Source organism: Piliocolobus tephrosceles, chromosome 13, assembly GCF_002776525.5.
Source record: "Piliocolobus tephrosceles isolate RC106 chromosome 13, ASM277652v3, whole genome shotgun sequence".
Classification (NCBI taxonomy): domain Eukaryota; kingdom Metazoa; phylum Chordata; class Mammalia; order Primates; family Cercopithecidae; genus Piliocolobus; species Piliocolobus tephrosceles.
In genome coordinates this window covers 113,674,941-113,696,676 of record NC_045446.1, presented here as the reverse complement: position 1 = coordinate 113,696,676, position 21,736 = coordinate 113,674,941, and the positions used below count along the sequence as shown (strand labels likewise).

The 21,736-nt window shown below is 39.5% G+C and overlaps 1 pseudogene; it reads right to left on the bottom strand.

Moving 5' to 3' along the window:
- Positions 1 to 9,831: 9,831 nt before the first annotated feature.
- On the bottom strand, positions 9,832 to 21,328 carry LOC111540351 (annotated as a pseudogene).
- Between the last annotated feature and the right edge of the window lie 408 nt (positions 21,329 to 21,736).

Sequence of the window (21,736 nt, the reverse complement as noted above, 5' to 3'; positions counted from 1 at the left end):
ATTAACCCATTAATCTACAGTCTGAGGAATAAAGATGTCAAAGTTGCCCTGAGGAGAACCTTTTGCAGAAAATTAGTCTCTTAAAAATGAATGAGAAAGAGAATCCAAACCTTTGTTAATCAGGGGGTTTCTTTTCTTGTTTCAGTGAGGGAACAAATGCCAGTTCTTTCTCTCCCATACTTAGAGAAAAATTTTAACTTTTATTCTTAAGTGCACTTACTCCCTGCACTGCTTATCCACCCCAACTATTCCAACTGTTATTTTATAAGAAGAGTTTCTACTGTTATACAGGGTTTAATCTTGAATAGGCTTATGAAATCATTTACTCCAGTCTCCTCATGTAATACATCACACTCATAAACATGCTGTAGGCTGCCAAAGGACACACATGTACCTGGTGCCAGAGCTGAAACTGGAGTCCGGGCTCTTGAATTTTAATACAATCTGCTGTGCTTTTCTTCAGCTACATTTCCTTGTTCCATCATTTCCCTGACTGATTTCATTTGAAATTGTTTTTTCTTTTTTTTTGCATTTAAAGAAATCTAATTATATTCATAGTGATGTCATGCAACTTTTCAAGGGTTAATTTTTGGAATAACATTTTTGCAAGAGTGTTGGAAGTGAAAAATGTGGTTGATGTGGTCTTGACAAAAAGACAAGCGAAAGTTTTAAAGAATTTTGGGGTGTGTGAGTAAGAAGCAGGTTAGGTTCCTTATAGAATCAAGGATGGTGCCTGCAGAGATGGTGTAGAGCCTTGAGTCAAGACTTACAATAGAAGGCCTTCTAAGGGAGAGATAAACAGATTTGAGGGAGTTAAGTTTGTTAGATACAAGCTTCATTCTTTATCTGAAGATTAATGGAGGCAGAATTTGGAGCCCCACCTCAAGGGTCTGAATAATAAATTAGTAATAGACAGCTCTGGATAAGTGAGCCATTAGAACCACAGCAACCAACTAGTTGTTAGGGGAGGCAATTGTCATTATATATTGAAGACATTGCATATATCTGTGACCTCCTATTAATAACAATATGGCATAAAGGGAAGGGATGGTCTTAGAAGAGGTCATATATTCACAGCACTGGGTAAGTGGAAGTACAACTTTGTATAAAGAATGAGAAGAATAATTTTTTTGATCTGAATACATTAGTGATGGTAACAATTCTTTCAGAAGTCATGGCATGTGAACTGTCTGGAAGATAGTTTAATTTACAAACTTTGGAAAGTTATCTTCTATTAGAAAAAGGGAAAGTTTGGATTAATGTTTAGCTTTTTTTCATTTGGGATCTTTTAGTTTAATTAGGATATAATTAAGGAAATGAAAGTGTAGGGTAGGATTGCATTTTGATGCTAAAGGAGAGGAATGATTATTAAATTCAAGACACATGGATTGACGGTGCAGTGGGAGTGGTGGAGAATCAGTACAATGAAAACACCCTACACCTTCTTAATTGAAATATAAATTTTACACTGAGGTGCACGAACATTAACTGCTTGACGAATTTTTTTTTCACATTTATAAGGCTATGAATACATACCTCCACCCAAACGAAAATATAGAAGATTTTTAACATTTCAGGGTACTCCTGCCTGCCCTGTCCCAGCAATTATGACTCTCCATGCTCTTCCTGGAAATATCCACATTCTTACTTTATCATCACAGTTTCATTTTTCTCATACTTGAACTTCATATAAATGTTAAATAGTGCATTTACTTTTTTATGTTTCACTTAACATAGAGAGTCATGTGAGATTCATCCATAACAATTTTCTTTGTTATTGCTGTTTATTTTAGTATTCCATTGTATGAATGTAGAGCAATTTACTTACCAATATCTTCTTTATGGATATTTGCCTTGTTTTCAATTTCTACATATTATTAATAAAGCCGTTATAAACTTTTTTTTTTTTTTTTGACATGTAGTCTTGCACTGTTGTCCAGGCTGGAGTGCAATGGCACGATCTCGGCTCACTGCAGCCTCCACCTCCCGGGTTCAAATGATTCTCCTGTCTCAGCCTCCTGAGTAGATGGGATTACAGGCACCTGCCACTACACCCAGCTAATTTTTGTATTTTTAGTAGAGACAGGGTTGCACCATGTTGCCCAGGCTGGTCTCGAACTTCTGACCTCGTGATCCTCCCGCCTCAGCCTCCCAAAGTGCTGGGATTACAGGCATGAGCCACCATGCCCAGCCTATAAACATTCTTGAACATGTATTTTGCCAGAAATATACACTTATTTTGTTTGAGTATATACCTAGATGTAGATTTTATGGGTCACAAGGTAGGCATATGTTTAGGCTTCTAAATGCTATCAAATTGTCTTCCAAAATATTTGGACTGATTTGCACTCCCATCAACAAATTCCAGAAAAGGATACTCTTCATCTTTATTTTCAGATTTTTCATTTTAATTACTCCATTGGGCGTGTATTACAATATTGCTTTAGTCTTTTAAATATTCCCCTGATAAATAGTGATTTTTTTTTTTTTTTAGATGGAGTCTTGCTCTATTGCCCAGGCTGGAGTGCAGTGGCATGATCTCGGCTCATTGCAACCTCCAACTTCCAGGTTCAAGCAATTCTCCTGCCTTAGCCTCCCGAGTAGCTGGGATAACAGGAGCCTGCCACCACGCCTGGCTAATTTTTGTATTTTTAGTAGAGACGGGGTTTCACTATGTTGGCCAGGCTGGCCTTGAACTCCTGACCTTTTCTTAAGGGCAAAGTCTTGCTCTGTTGCCAGGCTGGAGTGCAGTGGTGTGATCATGGCTCACTGGAGCTTTGAACTCCTGGGCTCAAGCTATCTTCCTGTCTCAGCCTCCTGAGCAACGAGAACTATAGGTACATGCCACCACACCTGGCCACTTTTTCTACTTTTTGTAGAGATGAGGGCTCACTGGGTTATCCAGGTTGTTCTCAAATACCTGGGCTCAAGTGATCCTCTCATCTTGGCCTCCCAAAGTGTTGGGATTACAGGTGTGAGCCACCACACTCAGCCTTGTTGGGCACTTTTTATATGTTCATTAGCTATTTGGACATCACCATTTGTGAAATGCCTGTTCAGGTCATTTGGCCACTTAAAAATAGTGCTGTGGCTGGGTGCAGTGGCTCACGCCTGTAATCCCAGCACTTTGGGAGGCTGAGGTGGGCAGATCAAGAGGTCAGGAGATTGAGACCCTCCTGGCTAACACGGTGAAACCCCGTCTCTACTAAAAATACAAAAACATTAGCCGGGCATGGTGGCGGGCACCGGTAGTCCCAGCTACTCAGGAGGCTGAGGCAGGAGAATGGCGTGAACCCGGGAGGCGGAGGTTGCAGTGAGACAAGATCGCGCCACTGCACTCCAGCCTGGGCGACAGAGTGAGACTGAGACTCCATCTCAAAAAAAAAAAAAAAAAAGTGTTGTTAGTCTTTTTTCTTATTGATTAGAGTTTTTTAAAAAGTATATTCTGGATATGAGTGCTTTTTCAGACACACACATTGCAGTTATCTTTACTCAGTCTCTGGCTTTCCCCATGACCACTCATTAATTATGTCCTTTGATAATGATATTTTAATTTTAATAAAGTTCATTTGTCCACTTTTACTGTTCATGCTTTGTTCTGTTTAATTTTTTCCTACTAAATAGTCACAAAGTCATTCTCAGGTTTTCCTTTGAAAGCTTCATGATTTTTCCTTTAATATTTAGATTTTAGATCAATTTTCAATCAGTTATCATGTTATGGTATGCGGTAGTAAGTTTTACTGCTTTCATAGAGGTGTTAAGTTGCATCAGCATCATTTATTGGCAGACCTTCTCTCCTCCCTGAATTGTATTGGCTGTATTTGTATATGTGTATTTGAAGATCAAGTGACAATAATTTAGTGGGACTAATTTGAGAGAAGTTGATTTGCAGCCAAAGTGCTGTATTCTCCCATTACAATGGTGAATAGTGATGAGGAAAACAAAGTGGAATTTCATAACTTTCATACCTTTCACTTTATTTTAAATAACTTTTTAAAATTTAATTTTCAATAGTTTATTAGTAGTATGTAATAACACGGTTGTTTTTTGTAAATTGAATTTATATCTAGCAACTTTGTGAATTGTTAACTAAACTTGACAAAAGAGAAAATAAAAATTTGTACTTTACTTTTTCTACACATACTCATGTAATCTGCAAATAAAGACAGGTTTGATTCTTCCTTAACGGTCTTTATACTTTTATTTATTTAATGTTTTTCATTGTCCTGTCTAAGACTTCCAACACAATGATGAATAGAGATAAGAATGGATATTCCTGTCTTGTTTCTGAACTTAGGGTAAAGGCATTAAGGCTTTCACTGTTGAATAAGACGTTGCTGAAACGTCTTATAAACAAATTATAAACAAATAAGGATTTGTTTTCTTCTGCAGAAGGCAGTAATTAGATTATGGGTGGGTGGGCTGGCACAGTGGCTCATCCCTGTAATCTCAGAACTTTGGGAGGCTGAGGCGGGTGGATCACAAAGTCAGGAAATTGAAACTATCCTGGCTAACACCGTGAAACCCTGTCTCTACTAAAAATACAAAAAAATTAGCCAGGCGTGGTGGCGGGCACCTGTAGTCCCAGTTACTCAGGAGGCTGGGGCAGGAGAATGGTGTGAACTGGGAGGCAGAGCTTGCAGTGAACAGAGATTGCGCCACTGCACTCCAGCCTGGGCAACAGAGCGAGACTCGTCTCAAAATAAAATAAAATAAAATAAAATAAAAGATTATGGGTGGGTGATTAACAGCTTCCACTTAAGAAAGAATATATTTTTCTTGAGAATACATGTCATGGTAAAAAATTAAACAGTACAAAAAATTATACAGTAGAAATAAGGTTTCCTTTCATGTCAGTTCTCCCATGCTTATGTTATTCCTCCTGGATGCAACTATTCCCAGAAATAGAATAGGCATATACAAGCATATCTCTGTACCTTCTATCTATCTACCTACATATTTATATATTTAGAGACCCTTTTTTTGTTTTGAAATTCAGTAAAAGGGGATTTAGGGTTGTATCTTCCAATGGAAATGACTTAAAGAGGAGGGAGCACAGGACATTATTAGGCAACAAGAAGAGAAATCAAACACAGAAGAGGCGTGGGTTAGAGAATGAACAGGACAGAAGACGAGAGAGAGGAGACGAGAGGAAGCAACACAGCTAACCCATGGTAATTTCAACTCTGGCAACATTTTGATTTCTTCTGATTTTCCATCTCTACCCCATGATTTGATCACCTGTATCTTTGCTTGATTGTTGATTTTTGCTGTCCTGGAGGAAGAGACATTGAGTGCTTAAGATGCCAGAATGGCAAACATTTTCAATTCAACAAACATTTATGTATTAACTTATATATCTATTTAAAAAAAATAAGAGATGGTTTGAGCTCAAAGAGGTTGGAAGTTACAACTCTTATCCTCACGAGTAAAAAGCTAAACAAACTGAAAATCAACTACTTTTCTTAGAGCCATCAGATAATTGAGGTCACGGAATAAACTGACGCCCTGAAAACTGTAGAAAGAAGTGAGAAGAGAATAACAACTTATCCAGAGCAGAAGCTACTGGAGTTAGTATGCATGTGTGTACATGGCTATATGAACACAGAACACTTGATAGGTAGTTGATGAATTGCTGGAGTCGGAGTGTGGACCACCTTGAAAGGTAAAAACTCCAGGGAACCCAGTATTGGTGGGGGTGTCCCCACATGGTTGGGCGTTCTACCTCCAGGAGCCCCACTGTATTCTCATGGTGAAGATCAGAGACTATTTCCTCTAGTGTTGGACAGGCAGAGGGGAAAAGGAACCATTTCAAAATACACTCCGAGCTTTTTGTTCTCACTTGACTTCCCAGAAAACCATACTTCAGTCTACGCAATATTGGGGAAATAAAATTCTCAACTTCAGTCCCCTCCTGTTCCCTCTAGTCTTTCTGTCTCACATAATGGGTAGAAAAAGCTGAGAAGCACTTGTGAAGGTCACAGCCCCAGGGAATAGGCCAACTAAAAGGCCGAGACATAATCATAGCAATAGAGAATGTTTTGCCTCCCGCCCACACTTTACTATCACATCCATTAATCTCCTTTATAAAAACAGGGGGTTACAGCATGGCTCAGACTCTGTTTAAGAGAGTTTCTAGGGAAATCCTGAGACAACAAGAGGAGTCAAGAAGGTACTAGAGAAAGTTGAAGTTTTAGACACCTACAGCTACCGCAAACAGTAAACAGACAAAACAGGCAACCATACTAAGATATAAGGGAGGATATTGGAAATATCAGACTGGGAATTTAAAACAGCTATGATTAATACTCTCAGGACTTTAATAAAAATAGCAGACATCTGGCAAGAACAGATGAGCAATGTAAGCAGAGAGATGGAAACTCTAAGAAAGAATCAAAAGGAAATGCTTAAAAAAAACAAAAAGCCACTGCAAGATAAATGAAAAATGCCTTTGACGGACTCATAAGTAGACTGAGTATGGTACAGGAAAGCATCAGTGGTCCTAAAGATATGTTAACTGACATTTCCCAAACAGAAATGTCAAGAGAAAATAGAATGAAAAAAATGGAACAGAATACGCAAGAATTGTGGGACAATTATAAAAGGCATGACATATGCATAATTAAAATACTAGAAGAGAGAAAAAAAGAAGAAATCAGGAAGAAATATTTAAAATAATAATGGCTAAGAATTTTCTAAAATTAATGACAGACATCAAAACTATAGATCTAAGAACCTCACTGAACAGTGAGCAGGATAAATATTAAAAAGTCTACACCTAGCCATATCATATTCAAATGGCAGAAAACCAGACAATGAAAAAAATATTGAAAGAAGCCAAAGAAAAATACCCATCTTACTTATCTTATCTATAAAAGAATAAGGATAGGAGTTACATTAGACTTCTATTCAGAAGCCATGCAAGCAAGAAGAGAGTGAAGTAACATATTTAAAGTGCTGGAAAAACAACAGCAACAACAGCAATTCACCAATCTAGAGTTTTGTATCTGGTGAAATTATCCTTCAAAAGTAATGAAGAGTTAGGTGAAAACTTTTTTGGACAAACAAAAGCGGAGAGAATTTGTTGCCGGTACAACTGTCATGCAAGAAAGGAGTTCTTCAGAAAGAAGATGTAGATCATAAACTAAGATCTACATAAAAAAAAAAGGGAAGTCATTAGAGGAGGAATGAGCGAAAGTTAAATAAATTCCTTTGTTTTTCTTAGTCTTAATTAATCTAACAGAGAAATGATTGCTAAAATGATAATAGCACCAACATATTGGGTAACCATAGCTTATGAACAGGTAAAATAAATGACAGCAATGTTATAAGGGATGGAAGGGAGGGATTGGGAATACACAAAGTACCTGCACTACCCAGGACGTGATATGGTGTTATTTGAAAGCAGACTTACATCAGTTGTAAATGCACACTGCAAACTTTAGAGTACCCACTAATTTTTTTTAAAAATATAATTGATCTGCTAACAAAGGAGAAAAAGATAGAACCAATATAAAATGCTTCATTAAGACCAGAGAAGTTTAAAGAAGAAAAGAAAGACAGGATCTTATCAATAGATGCACAAAAAGCACTTGACAAAATCCCACACCCATTCACGAAAGAACTTCCTGAAAAACTACAAATAAAGGGGAATTTTTGTATCTGATAAAGAACCTCTACAAAAAAACCTACTGATAGCATCATATGTGTTGGTGAGAAACTAGGTGCTTTCCTCCTACAATCAGAACAAAGACAGGATGCTGCTTCTCACCACTCCCATGTAACATGGTATTGGAAGTCCTGCCTAATGCATTAGTAAAAGAAAATGATGTAAATGGTATACAGATTAGGAAGGAAGAAATAAAACTTTGTTTGCAGTTGACATAAATATCTGTGTTGAAAATCGCAAAGAATGAACATAAAAATTCCCATGGAACCGATAAGCAATTATAACGAGTTTCAGAAGACAAGGTTAATGTAAAAATAGAAAAAAATATAAAAAGTTAATTGCTTTCATGTATGCCAGCAAATGGAGAAGTGGAATTTGAAATTAAAAACACAAAACCATTCACATTAACACTCGAAGTGTTTAGGAATAAACAACAAAATATGTACAAAATCTATATGAGGAAAACTATGCAACTCTGATGAAACAAATGAAAGATCTACATAAATTAAGAGCCATTCCATGTTCATGAATAGAAAGACACAACATTGCTAAGATTTAAGTTCCTTCCAACTGATTTATATATTCAATGCAATCACAATCAAAATCCCAGCAAGTTATTTTATTTATATCAGCAAGCTGATTGAGAAAGTTATATGGAAAGGGAGAAAAGTCGGAGTAGCCAACACAATTCTGAAGAAGAAGAATAAAGTCAGAAGACTGATACCACTTGATTTCAACACTTACGACGAAGCTATATTATTGAAGACAATGTGGTATTGGTGAAAGTATAGATACATAGATGAAGAATATAAATTAATTGAGGGCATGGTTACCTAAACACTGCTTGGAAGAGTGACTGGCCATGGATGCTTAATAACTATTTAGTTGGTGAAAGAATGAAGAGTCTAGGAGGTTGAGAAAATTATTTTTTTACAAGGCCATGTTTGATTTCCTGAACCCATGAATTTAAACACATTCAAAGAGAATAGATAGCATCTCAAAATATAGGTGAATGGCCCATACCTTCCACAGTGGTTGCTCTCTGTTCTTGAGAGTTCATTCTACATCTACCCCTCTGTCTTCTTTATCTCTGAATGAGGATTATTTCCTAAAGGTACTCAGGTATAAGTGGGAAGTGTAGTGCACACAGTCAGAAATTAGCCTCATTAGGGCAGCACTTTATAAAAAGTGGAGATTCCATTTAAATTTTTTTTTCTACTTAAATTTTTTTTTTTTTTTTGGTCAGTTCTCATCTTCATAATCTTTATCTAGCAGTCGATTAGGGTTCTCAGAAAACAGGTATCTCTCTGTAGCAAAACCTGAAAGAGCACTTTAAGTTTGGATTTCATAGGGACTGCCAAACTTTTTATTTAGAAAAATTGACTCACGCCTGTAATCCCAGCACTTTGGGAGGCCGAGACGGGCGGATCACGAGGTCAGGAGATCGAGGCCATCCTGGCTAATACGGTGAAACCCCGTCTCTACTAAAAAATACAAAAAATTAGCCAGGCGAGGTGGCGGGCGCCTGTAGTCCCAGCTACTCGGGAGGCTGAGGCAGGAGAATGGCGGGAACCCGGGAGGCGGAGCTTGCAATGAGCGGAGATCACGCCACTGCGCTCCAGCCTGGGTGACAGAGCAAGACTCCTCTCAAAAAAAAAAAAAAAAAAAAAAAGAAAAAAGAAAAAAAGGAAAAATTGAGCTCATCTTTGCTGGGAGAACTATATATAGAGAAATGACACATTGTAATATAAACACTGTCCAAAGGGTTTATTCCTAATTCAAAATCTCTTTCCTTTTGGTGAAGGAACTGGGGATCCCACTTGATCATGTACGGAAAGGAGGGGAACATAGCCAGTGAGTTGGAAAGGGATTCTGCAATCAGTCAATCAAGCTAGATTTTTCTTTAGGGTGCTGGGAACTTGCTCTCACTTTTCACTTACCTCTTTCTATTTTTGTAGGTGGCATCCTGCTTTTCTGGGCTCTTAAAGGGTTTTTAGGCTTTGCTCCTGCTCAAAGTCTGAATTATAAGAAATATACCATAGATATGAAAGAATACATATCTACCAGTTATGTATGATTTAGAAGCTCTAAATTCAGTTCAGCTCACATGCTGGAGTTGTCCTTGTCAGTGGTAGTGGGGCTAGAATATTTATGCCTTCACACTAATCGGTCATTCCTTCTGGGTTGCCTCCAATGAAGTGCAAATTTCCAAGTAGTTTTGCGTCTCCTGTGTAGGTAAACCACACTTTAGCACCCTGAGGCAAGCTCTCTGGAAAAGAGAAGCAGGAACAGTTGTTTGAATTTTGTGAAAACTTACTTGAAGCTGTTGTGCATAAAAATGTGATAAGAGGCCAGACACAGTGGCCCATGCCTGTAATCTCAGCACTTTGGGAGGGTGAGGTGGGCGAATCACTTGAGGTCAGGAGTTCAAGACCAGCCTGGCCAACAAGGCGAAACCCTGTCTCTACTAAAAAATACAACAAAAGTTAGCCGAGCATGGTAGCGTATGCCTGTAATCTCAGCTACTGGGGAGGCTGAGGCAGGAGAATTGCTTGAACCTTGGAGGCGAAGGTTGCAGTGAGCTGAGATTGCACCACTGCATTCCAGCCTGGGTGAGAGAGTGAGACTCCATGTCAAAAAAAAAAAAAAATCTGATGAGGGAACATAGGGGGAACACTGAAAGGATGTGGTACAGCTCCCAACTGACAGATGTTTTTAGGTTGTTGCTGTGATGTTAGCGAAACCCACCTCCCCAAATCCAAACGGCATTTCATTTGAATTTTTTGTCCCTTGAGTTTTTCCTTTGTTTGGTATACTTATCTATATTTTTAGTTTCTATTTGTTGGGTAAGGGTTTGGTTTTGCCCATTGGAATCAATTATTTCTCCTTAGCATGGAAAAGAGGCCCGTTTTGCTGTTAGTGATATCCTTGCTTCCTCCGTCTTTGCTCTTCCCAGACATTTAGAGCTACAACCACTGACTCTGTCCCACTTACCCTGGCCCTGTTCCATTTCTGATGAAAACTAGCAGTTTTCAACAAATCCCACTCCCCTGGAGGACTTGGATGTCTTCATGCTGCTCCCGGCCTCCTGTTCCATATGCCTGAGATAGTTGGGTGGCCTACATTTTATCGTTTTACTTGTCCTATCCATTTGGGCCTCATTTGTAGGGTTGTGTTTCTGACTATGCTGATTGCCCTCTGTCTGACATTCAAATGCAGTCTCTGCACTTATCCATCCTGCATGTCTCCTGGGAGTCTGGCTGATCTGAACTGCATTAACAGACTTTCTTGCTCTTTGTCTTAGTGAACAATGCAAGGAAAGAAAAGAGCAAGGCAGGATATTTATTCCTCCGTCCTCTTCCTGTGGGAGTGCTATGGACCGCATCCATCCACCAGGAGTCACATTCATGCCAAGTGGCCCTCCCACACAGCTCTCTCCTTGTCCACTTCAGCCTACACGTTGTAATGGTGCCTCCTTTACTAGCCCTGTACTAACCCTGTGATTTTCCTACATCCCACTGACAACACTGTAAACCATATGGATTTATTTTGTTCTGTAGATTCTGCACCAGAAAGCTGAGCTGTGGAACCAAAAGATCCATTTCCAAGCTCTTGTCTGGCCAGTGTGGGTATATTCACCTACTTTACCAGGCTGTAGGATAGAGCCTCAAAGGAAAGATGAAGATTATGATCAACAGTTACACATCTCTCTTCTCTGCTTGCTTAAGGAAAGAATGGTGGAGTAGAGTTTCTTGTTCATGATCTGAATTCAGGAATCTCATCCTAAGTTGGAAGTGCTGGTGAATTGCTTCAGAGGAGTGTTTCTCTTTCTCAAAGTTATCTACAGGGCAAGAAGTCTTGTGATACAGCTCCCAGAGACATCCCGAATAGGGTAGGATGTCTCTGAAGTGTTTTTGATTTGATAAACATTTTGTTAAACTATCTAGAAAAATTATACCCAAATATCCTGAGCTCCCAGATCGCAGTTCATATCACTGACTAGTACAGGAAAATAGATGGATTGAGGGGAAGCTATGTTTTTAAACTTTCTATTTACTTCTTTGGGGTTTTAAAAAATTAAATATTTTGCACTCAAACACAAGGAGATTTGAGTTATATTTCTAGAATGTTGGGAACAAGTTTTTTCTTGTGGCTATGCATGTACGTGAGATTCATGTTTCTATGTTAGTCCATAGAGGAAATATGACTTTGTGCAAATAAATCCTTCGAAGGGGCTGATCTTTGGTTTAAAGCAGTTGATTCCATTCCTCTTTGACTGGAAACCTGTCTTTGCATGCCCTAGGGGAACATAGAATGAAAATAATTCTTTCTTGCTCACATTTACTTCCTCACTCTTTCTAAAGGGGTTGTTATGCTCGACTGCTGGGCTGGGAGACCAAACTGAGCATGTGATGTGCTCTTGCCCAATTTGTAGGCAAGTGATCATAGCTGGGTTTGTAAAAATTACTCTGTGGCATTAGAAGGCATTAGAGAATTCTATTAGCTGCAGATCCAGCCTGCCTTCCAATCAACTTTTATCCACATTAAATCTCCTCTTTTGATCTCCTTCCAACTGCTGTATCTTATTTCTCCATTAGTTCTACCCTCAGAGTGCTGCATGGGGACTGATTGTCCCCGTTACCATTCCTCTCCCCCAAATATTCTATCGACCTCTTTATACACTCAGTGATTCATCTCCTAATATCACTTCCTTTTCCCCAAATATGTAGGGTTTGGGACTCTGGTTATTCCTCTGTCTGGAAAGGTCTGCCCTCTCCTCTGCTGGTCAGCTTCCACTCATCATTCAGGACTCATAGCAGTATGTTCCCAGCATAACATAAACCTGACTGTGTATTTCTATAGTAACAATGCTATAATGAGACATGGTGTCTGAGGGGAAATTTAGTGTCAAATAAAAATATATCAATGATCTGTCATAAAAGTAAAAAGATATATCATATACAATAAGCACTAATTATTTTATAATTAAAATCAGATCTCCAATTTTATAAAATGGACAATAAACTACTCCCTGTATTGATTACACAAGGCACCTCAATAGCCATTAACCTGTAAAACATAGCCAATGAAAAATATATCTTTGTCATAACATAGACCTTTTAAAATCTAAATGCCAACTACTTTCATTTTAATTAAACATTAAATTAATAACTACGTCATTAGATTTAATAAGCAATAACAAATTTAGTGGATTAACTGATGGCTATTATTTTACAAAACTGTCCAGAAAATGTTCAACTGATATATATCAGTTGAACATTTCTATCATCATGAAAGCATCAAAGTTTGACTTATTCTTTTTATTTTATTTTATTTTTGAGTTTGGGGGAACGTGTACAGGATGTACAGGTTTTTTACATGGTAAATGTGTGTCCGGGTGGTTTGCTGCAGCTATTAATCCATTATGTAGGTATTAAACCAAACATGCATTAGCTCTTTTTCCTTATGCTTCGATAAGGACTTACTCTTTTAAGAAATACCCATTGTTGTCAACAGCAGATGGATAAATAAATCACATATTTACACTTAGTGTAGGTGCAGCAATAAGAAGGAATGATCTACTGCATCACCTAACATGGATGATGCTCACGGACATAAGGAGCCAGGCATAAAAAACTATGTATTAAATGGCTCCATTTATTTAAAGTTCAAGGACAGGGAAAAGTAACTGTATGTGATAGAAGATAGAAAAGACTGGGGAGGGGATGAAGGAATCTTCTGATGTGTTGGAAATATTCTGTATCTTGAGCTGGATAGACATTGATTTGGACACTTGAAATTCCTGCATTTTACCTTTTTTGTTCCTACATTGTATTCCTGCATTACATACACTCTAGAGTGCAGGAGTGTATGTGTGCATATCTTACAATGATAAAGAGCTTAAGAATCCCACAAAGAATTTTAGGTGTGAGCAGATGAAGAATGGCCGTCTTTAGAATTTGATCTTTTAATCCATTTTTTTCCTCAAACTCTATCAAAAGCATCCTGGAAGGTTTAAATACATCCAAACAGAGCACAGTTGTTTTTTGTGTGTGGGAAGCAAAAGGACGATCTGTCACCCCATCGCTAAGGCGATGACATATGGGGTTTAAGGGAAACCCCTGGGGCATGAGAGAGCTGCTGCACAGCCTGGACACTGGCATCCTCCCACCCCTTCCTCGGCCCTGTGCCAGGCCAGCTTCCACTGTAACCAGTCAGGGTTCTTAGGTGCAAACAACTGTATATGATGCTGGTTAAGTCGCACAAGATGGGAGTTTATTGGAAGGAAATGGGCTATTGGAAAGAGCTAGGTTTGAGAACAGGCAGGATTCAGGAGAAGGCAGACAGCTGGAAACACAGCCAAGTCACACCGCAGAAACTGTCAGGATGCTGACGGGCACTATCAACACCACCTCCACAGGCAGCTGAGCACTGCTGGCAGCAGCCCCACCCCCAAATCTCACCACATTCTAGAGCTGTTGCTGGAACATGTTGCCTCTGCCTTCTCCATTATGAACTCTACATTTCTTCAGAGACATGGTCTTGAGTGGAAGCACCCAAGTGGTTGAGGCTAGGTCATGTGTTCTATGGTGGCTGCTTCCATCATGTGGAATCAATATTTAAAGTCTCACTTGAATATGTCTGTCTCAAAGTCCAGGTACACAGGGAGGCTCGCTTTTCCCTCCTCAATCTATGTAGGGCTATCTTTCTCAGTGTTGGCTTTTGTTTGAGAGTCTATGTCTCCCTTGGGACACTGACACTGCCAATGCCTTTGACTTTGCATAAGAAATCCTACTACCTAGCAGGGTTCATCATTGTTCTCACAGTAAATGAGGGAGTTAGAGTTTGAAGCAGCTTGAACTGGCCTTAAAGCCTATATTTTTGCACTGAATGATATTGCTGTATCATCTTAATTTATCTGAGAACAAGAGAACTAATTATTGCCTGGATCCCACCTTATTATAACCACAACCTACTAATCAGTTACAATTTTTAATCTGTTATAAGTTTGGTTATATTTCAGCCTGGTATACTGATAATAGCATACTTTTCTCAGATATAATAGGCGTGAGTTTGTAGCTCTGTCCTTTTACTAACCAGATGTATTGGAGCTAATTATTTTACTATATTAAACTCAGTTTAGGTCCTTGTAAAATAGGAATAATGCCAGTCTCATATGGCTGTTACATGAATGTATGTAATTTATGGAAAGCACTTTTCTTAGTGTCAGACACTTCTTTTCAGTTGATTTCCTTCCTTTCTAAAGGAAATATGAAGTTTTATATTTGAAATTCAATTTAGTAAAATTTATTTTTGAAGTACTATATAATAGGTAAGAACATAAAAGGGAGCCACTTCTTGAGTTGCACACCAGTGACAGGTAAGTTCTCTTTTCCCATTTAACAGACAGAGCAACTGATGCTTAGAGACTTTCGGTAACTTGCTACTTACAGCTAACATTCCAGAAAAGTTGTGGAAATATTATCACATGTTTTTTTTTTTTCTTTTTCCTCCCTTCTCATAGAAAGAGTTATGCAATTTTTCTGCCCTTCCCAAGCCTGGCAGAGGTCTTAAAATTTACTCTTTAGGGAGTTTGAATCAGAGGGCCCCTGGACTCTGGATACAAGGCACAGTTGAGGGTAAGAGGACTGAGCTCAAAAGACAGGGATTTTGTGAAACTCTTGGAGTTAATCACAGAACTCTGTTAATATGGCTGGCATCATTATTAAGGCCACTTTATCTCTACTCCACAAATTAGGAGACTGTGGTCTCCTTTCTGGGGCGACTTACCAGCCTATAAGGAAAGACCTAGAGATGCTGAAATTGGTGTTCCTCCAAAAAAGAGCCCACATGAACCACGATGAGTGACATCCTCCAGTTTCCATGCATGACCCAAGCCTACTGAGTGGCTATCAATGTCTATAGTCATTTCCCAGAAGGAGAAATTAGAGAAAACTAAGGATATTCTTAGTTTTGAGAAAACATTTAGGGATCATTGAGCATTTGAAGAAAGATTACAAGATGAATAAAAGAAACTCAAATGAAGCAGAGAATGTTATGTTCTGTTGCTGTCTATCTAATGGCATGAGAATCTTGAGACTGCTGATCTAATGTGGAAGACCAGAACTTATCTTGTCTTGACCAGTCTCATCATGTTTGTGGTCACTGGGAAGTTCCCACCTGGGATGACCATGAAGGCAACCTGCCTGTTGCTGAAGTTACTGGGAAAGAACTCTTGATAGGAAGCTGCGGAACAGGAACACTCTTTTCCATCAGTGCTCTGCAGGAATGGAGAATGAGAGCTGCAACACAACCGATAAGGAATTTTCTGGAGACCACGCTTCACTTCTTTAGAAACTTTTGCATCTGGCAGGCACTGTCTGCCACTTCCTGTGCCCAGGTTTTCTGGCGGGGCCCTGCTGAGCCATGGAAGGAATGGAATAGCACTCTGCCATCCGCCCCAGGCCAGTCAAATGCACTGACTCTGGATTCTGCTCTGGGAGTTCTCCTTCCACACAGCTACTGAACCAGACAGGCCAGTTGTGGGTGGCATCAACTAACCTGCATTTTGGCATCAGGCTCTTATAGTTTTGATGTTGATATCTAACCTGGGATAGGTGACATCTTTTAGAGGATTTATGGCCTGGATTTTGAGCCTAGATGCAGGCTGGAGGTGGTCTTGAAGGAAAGGAGAAGGAACAGGAAGAAAGCCTTTGGGATTGGTTTCCCATTATCATTTCCCACAAGGAGAAACTACAGGAGCTGAAGCATTCTTCATTTTGTGGTGAAAAAACAGATGACATGAGATTGGGGCTCCCTCCATGGATAATTTAGTATGCAAATCACATCACAAGAAAAAAGAGGGCCAGGTCTCCCAGCTCGCTGTTGTTTCACATTCTCTCTCTCTCTTTTTTAAGAGTTTCTTCTTTTTCAGAGCAGTTTTAGGTCACAGCTAAATTGAGAGGGAAGTACAGAGAGTTCCCACATACCCCCTACACCAACACATGCACAGCCTCCCCCACTATCATCATTCCCCAGCAGAGTGGCACATTTGTCACGAAATTGATGAAGCTGCACTGACACCACATTACCACCAGCATCTGTAATTTACAACAGGGCTCACTGCCTATAGTACATTCTGTGGGTTTGGACAAACGTATGATGACATGTATCCACCATTAGTGTATCATACAGAGTAGTTTCACTGCTCTGAGAATCATCTGCGCTCCGCCACTTTCTCTGTAGTAAGATTTTGTAGTGGATGTAGTTGAGATATCCAAATTATACGTGTAATAATGGTTTGGATGGGGTTTATGAGGAGATGGAAAGGAAAGTAGAGCAGAAACAGAAGCCATATTTATCCAGCACATACTGTGTGCCAGGCAGTGTTGGGCACCAGTCATATGTAATTAGAGCTTTGGAGGTAGGGAACAGAAAGCCACTCGAGAGAATAATGCCTCGCTTAAGAACTTTTGAAGCTCTGAGCCCTGAAAGGATTATTGTGGCCCAAATTCCAAGATCCATATGATTTAAAATGTTATTTTTCAAGGTAATAAAAAACAAACCTGAAGATAAAATAGCTTATTTCTAGGTCTTTCATTGAATATTATGGAGACAATAATAATTTATGTTAACTTTCTCACAGTTTGGTCCCTTCTTTTTTGGTCTCCAAAATACACGCTTCAGACACAGATTTTTTGAACCATGGGTGGTAATTCAAAAGTGGACCACTAGGGACATCAGGGCATCAGCAACAAGGGGAAGCCTGCTGCTATGAACATGACTGTCAGATCCAGGGGCCACTCCTGGCTCAGCCCCTGGAGGTGGCGCCTGTGTGGTGAGGCAGCAGGGCACCTGAGAGTGTGTGCTCTGCAATTGCATGTGTAAGGAACGTGATATTGCTGAGTGTGCGGTGTGCAGAGCCAGTGGGTTGCAAGCCCAGAATAGGCAGAATGAGGATGTAACAGCTTCAGGCAGCTAGCTCTGGGGAGAGGATGTTTGCAATTCCAGTCTCGGGAAGATCAGTGTTAAGAGCACAAGACAATTCTCCAAATACAGCAGTCCTCCCTTATCAGCAGGGGATACCTTCCCAGACTTCATGCCTGAAAATATGAATAGTTTTTTTCTATACATACATACGTATAATAAAGTTTAATTTGTAAATAAGGCACAGCAAGAGACTAACAATAATAACAACTAATAGAATAGAACAATTATAACAATATGCTTTAATAAAAGCCATGTGAATGTCTCTCTGTCTCAAATTATCTTACTGTGCTGGACTCAGCTATTTTCTGATCATGGTTGACCGTGGGTAACTGAAAGCAAAGCCATGGGGATAAGAAGGGACTACAGTATGTTGCCAGGCTGTGGGCCAGAACACTGATAATGATAGGGAGGTTTGCTCTTCAGTAGGTCGCTGGATGAGGATGCAGATGCTGGCTTCACCGGGGACTGGTGCCAGGATGCTCTCCCTGTGCTGGCCCTGAATAAGTGGAGCCCTGTGGTTTTATGCTGTCCTCTCATTACTGAAGTGTGGGAGGTGGTGGGTAAGGGGAGTGCTTTGGGGCCAGGCCACACATTTAATTGGAATGGGTGTGGAATTTGGTTTGAGTTTTTAAAAAATGCATCGAAGGCCTTCATTTTGTTTTTTGGGGGTGAAACTGGAGACACAAGACTCAACTAGGATTGCTTCTCTTCATGGAACTCTTTGTCCCAGGGATGTTTAGCTCTGGGCCCTGATTAATTCCTCCAAACTGCCTTGCATTTAGTACAAACTTTATTTCTGTGACCCCAATCTTTTTCCAAAGTGTTTCAATATCATTGTTAGAATTTTCTTTTATACCCATAAGTCTTCTGGAAAAGTTAGGAGAGGCTTGGCCAGGTAGAATATTGAAAAGATGATGAACTTTGAAATTTAAAGGCAAAAGATCTCTACTTGAGTTAAAGAAGTTACATATGCCCCAGTTTCCTTTTACGTAAAATAGAAAAATAATACACTCTTCCAGGATTGTGAAGATTGATTAAAATATGACATTAATTTATTTTAAAATATATAGTACAGTACAAGGGTCAACTCTTGCTTTAAATGTGGGCCACACTGGTGTCAACCTGTAGGTTTTGGACTTAGTGGGTCAGGGTGATAGGGTAGGCAGCAGTATGTAGAAATACATCCTCAAGGGCAGGAAGACAATTATTTATGCAAGACACAAGATTTTGCAGTGAAGTGTATTCCTGCCCTGATTATACGGAAGAAACTATCTCTAAAGTAAGGAAGTTGTGGGCAGACAGTGGAAGGAAAATATCTGAAGTTATTTTTAAGGAGCTATTGAAATTTGAAGTACATGTTTATGGCAAAACCAACAAGCTTAGAGGAAACGGATTACCAATTGACTAAGAATTTGGTAACTAGAGTAAGACAATTTGGATTGCTTCCTGGGGATATCACTTCTGTAAATGTCAGAAAATTACCAATCTCTGTAAATTTTAGTTTCCTCGTTTGTAAAATTAGTTAATAACAGAATCTATTTCATTAAGAATTAAATGAGATAAAGCATATAAACAGTAACATCTGGCTTGAATTAAGCATCCAATACATGTTAACCATTCATATTATTACTATGAATTTTAAAAAGCTCAGCTCTTAAATATTTATTCATTATTAGAATATGTCAAAATTACATTTCATTTATTAATGAGGCAGCCACCAGGAAGACAAAGAAGCTAGTTCTAAGAGCATTTAAGATATGGGGACATACCTACAAGATTTTATATATGTGTCTACAAAATCAAACACATACTTGCACGTAGTTAGAAAAATCATGCTGAAATAAGATTACTTGTTAGATATGTGAATGGTTAACGTCTCACAGAGCAGTACAACCATACTCCTTTTAGAGTTAACTCTTCTATTGAGCTATACAAATTAGAATGACTTACCAATTTATGCAAAACTGTTACCTTATAAAGTTGTAAAATGTCTTGCCCTTTATCAGTTGAACTATCACAGGATCACAGGACATTTGACTAAAGAGTTTCAGATTAAAGTCAAACAGACATTTTAATAAGTGATCTAGCTTGATATTCAAGAATCAATGATCTTATTTACATTTTTCCATATGGGGATAAAATTTTATTTAACATCACTCAAGGAAGTTTTTGAAGATACTGAGTGGAAATGAGATACTAAAGATACTGAGATACAGAGATACTAGAAGATACTGAGTGGAAATGAGATAACTGACGATAGGAGATAGGGAAATACGGAACGGAAAGAAGGAAGAGGAAGGATTCATTATTGTGAAGGACTGGGGTGGGTGGCTGGGGTCAGTATATCTAAGGAACATTTGGTCAGAACCAGGGAAGAGAGAGGACTGAGAAAAAGTAATTTGCTTCTGGACTCCCAGGAGTATGCTTTCTGAATATAGGAAGGGAAGAATTCTTCGGCACTTCTCGTGAAAGTCTCCTTCTACCGCAATTTACAGGAAGCAGTGGGAGATGAGGGCTGTGTACACTCACATGGGTTCTAAGATGAGAACGATTCTCACCTGGAGACACAGGTGGGACAATGTTGGAGGGCACTCTTAGGAACAGCTGGAATGCATCTGAGAAGACTGCTAGAAGTATGACCACTAGAAAATTAGAAGGAAAGCCATTTATGGTTTTGTAAATCTCCAGAGAGCTTCTTTCCTATATTGACATCATATTGGGTTGATTGGCAACTCAAGATAAATAATTACATCTGCAACAAAACTTACTCCTTAGTGTTTTCTGCATGGCAGCTTTTACCTCCTTGTTTCTCAGGCTGTAGATTAGGGGATTCAGCATGGAGATTACCGTGGTATAGAACACAGAGGCCACATTCTCCTGGGCCAGGGAACTGGTTGTGGAGGGTTTTAAGTACATGAATGCAGTCTATCCATGGAACATCTCCATAGCTGCAAGGTGGAAGCTGCAGGTGCTGAAGACTTTGGACTTGCCCTCAGTGGAGCTGATGTGGAGGATGCTGGAGAGAATGAAGGTGTAAGAAACAAGAACTGTTAAGATCATGATTCTGAGGTTGAATCTAGCAAAAAAGAAGACTGCCATCTCAACATCATAGGTACTAGATCAGGAGAGCTTCATGAGAGGGAGGATGTCACAGAAGTTGTGACTGGTGAGGAGTTCACAATAGGGCAGTTTTAATATGAGGCCAGTCTCTATTGTGGAGACAATGAATCCCATGGTGTAGACCACAGCCACCAGCAGGGAGCAGGTAGCATGAGAAATGATGATCTTGCAAAGCAAAGGGCAGCAGATGGCAACATAGTAGTCACAGGCCTTCACCATCAGCATGTAACAGCAATGACAAAAACCAGGAAAAAGTAGAACTATGATGTGTACCCTGCATGAAAGATAATGTTTTTCTTTGACACAAAGTTCACCAGCATCTTAGGGTTAGTAATGGAGGAGTAGCAGTAATGGAGGTTAGTACATGGGAGTGTGAAGCTGAGAGTTCAGACAAATTAGAGTGATCATGCCCAGGTTCCCCACCGTGGTGACCATATGGATATCGAGGAAGAGGAGGAAGTGAAAGAGCTGGAGGTCTGGCTGCTTTGTTAATCCCCTGAGAATGAACTCTGTCACTGTAGAATGATTTTTGACAGTCATTCTCCTCTGGGTGGGATGTTTGTAGGAATGGAAAAGAAGAGCCCTGTGAAAGGTCATATGTGCATTTGCCTGTTGAAGCCAGGCAGGAACATCTGCCCATGCTTGAGCAGTCCTGGACTCATTCCCCTTCCTTCCTTCCTTCCTTCCTTCCTTCCTTCCTTCCTTCCTTCCTTCCTTCCTTCCTTCTTTCTTTCTTTCTTTCTTTCTTTCTTTCTTTTTCTTTCTTTCTTTCTTTCTTTTCTTTCTTTCTTTCCTCTTTCTTTCTCTCTCTTCTTCTTCTTTTTTCTTCTTCTTCCTCTCCTTCTCCTTCTTCTTCTTCCGCTTCTGCTTCCACTTCCGCTTCTGCTTCTCCCTCTCCCTCTCCTTCTGTGACAGATGGACTTTCGTTCTGTCACCAGACTGGTGTGATCTCGGCTC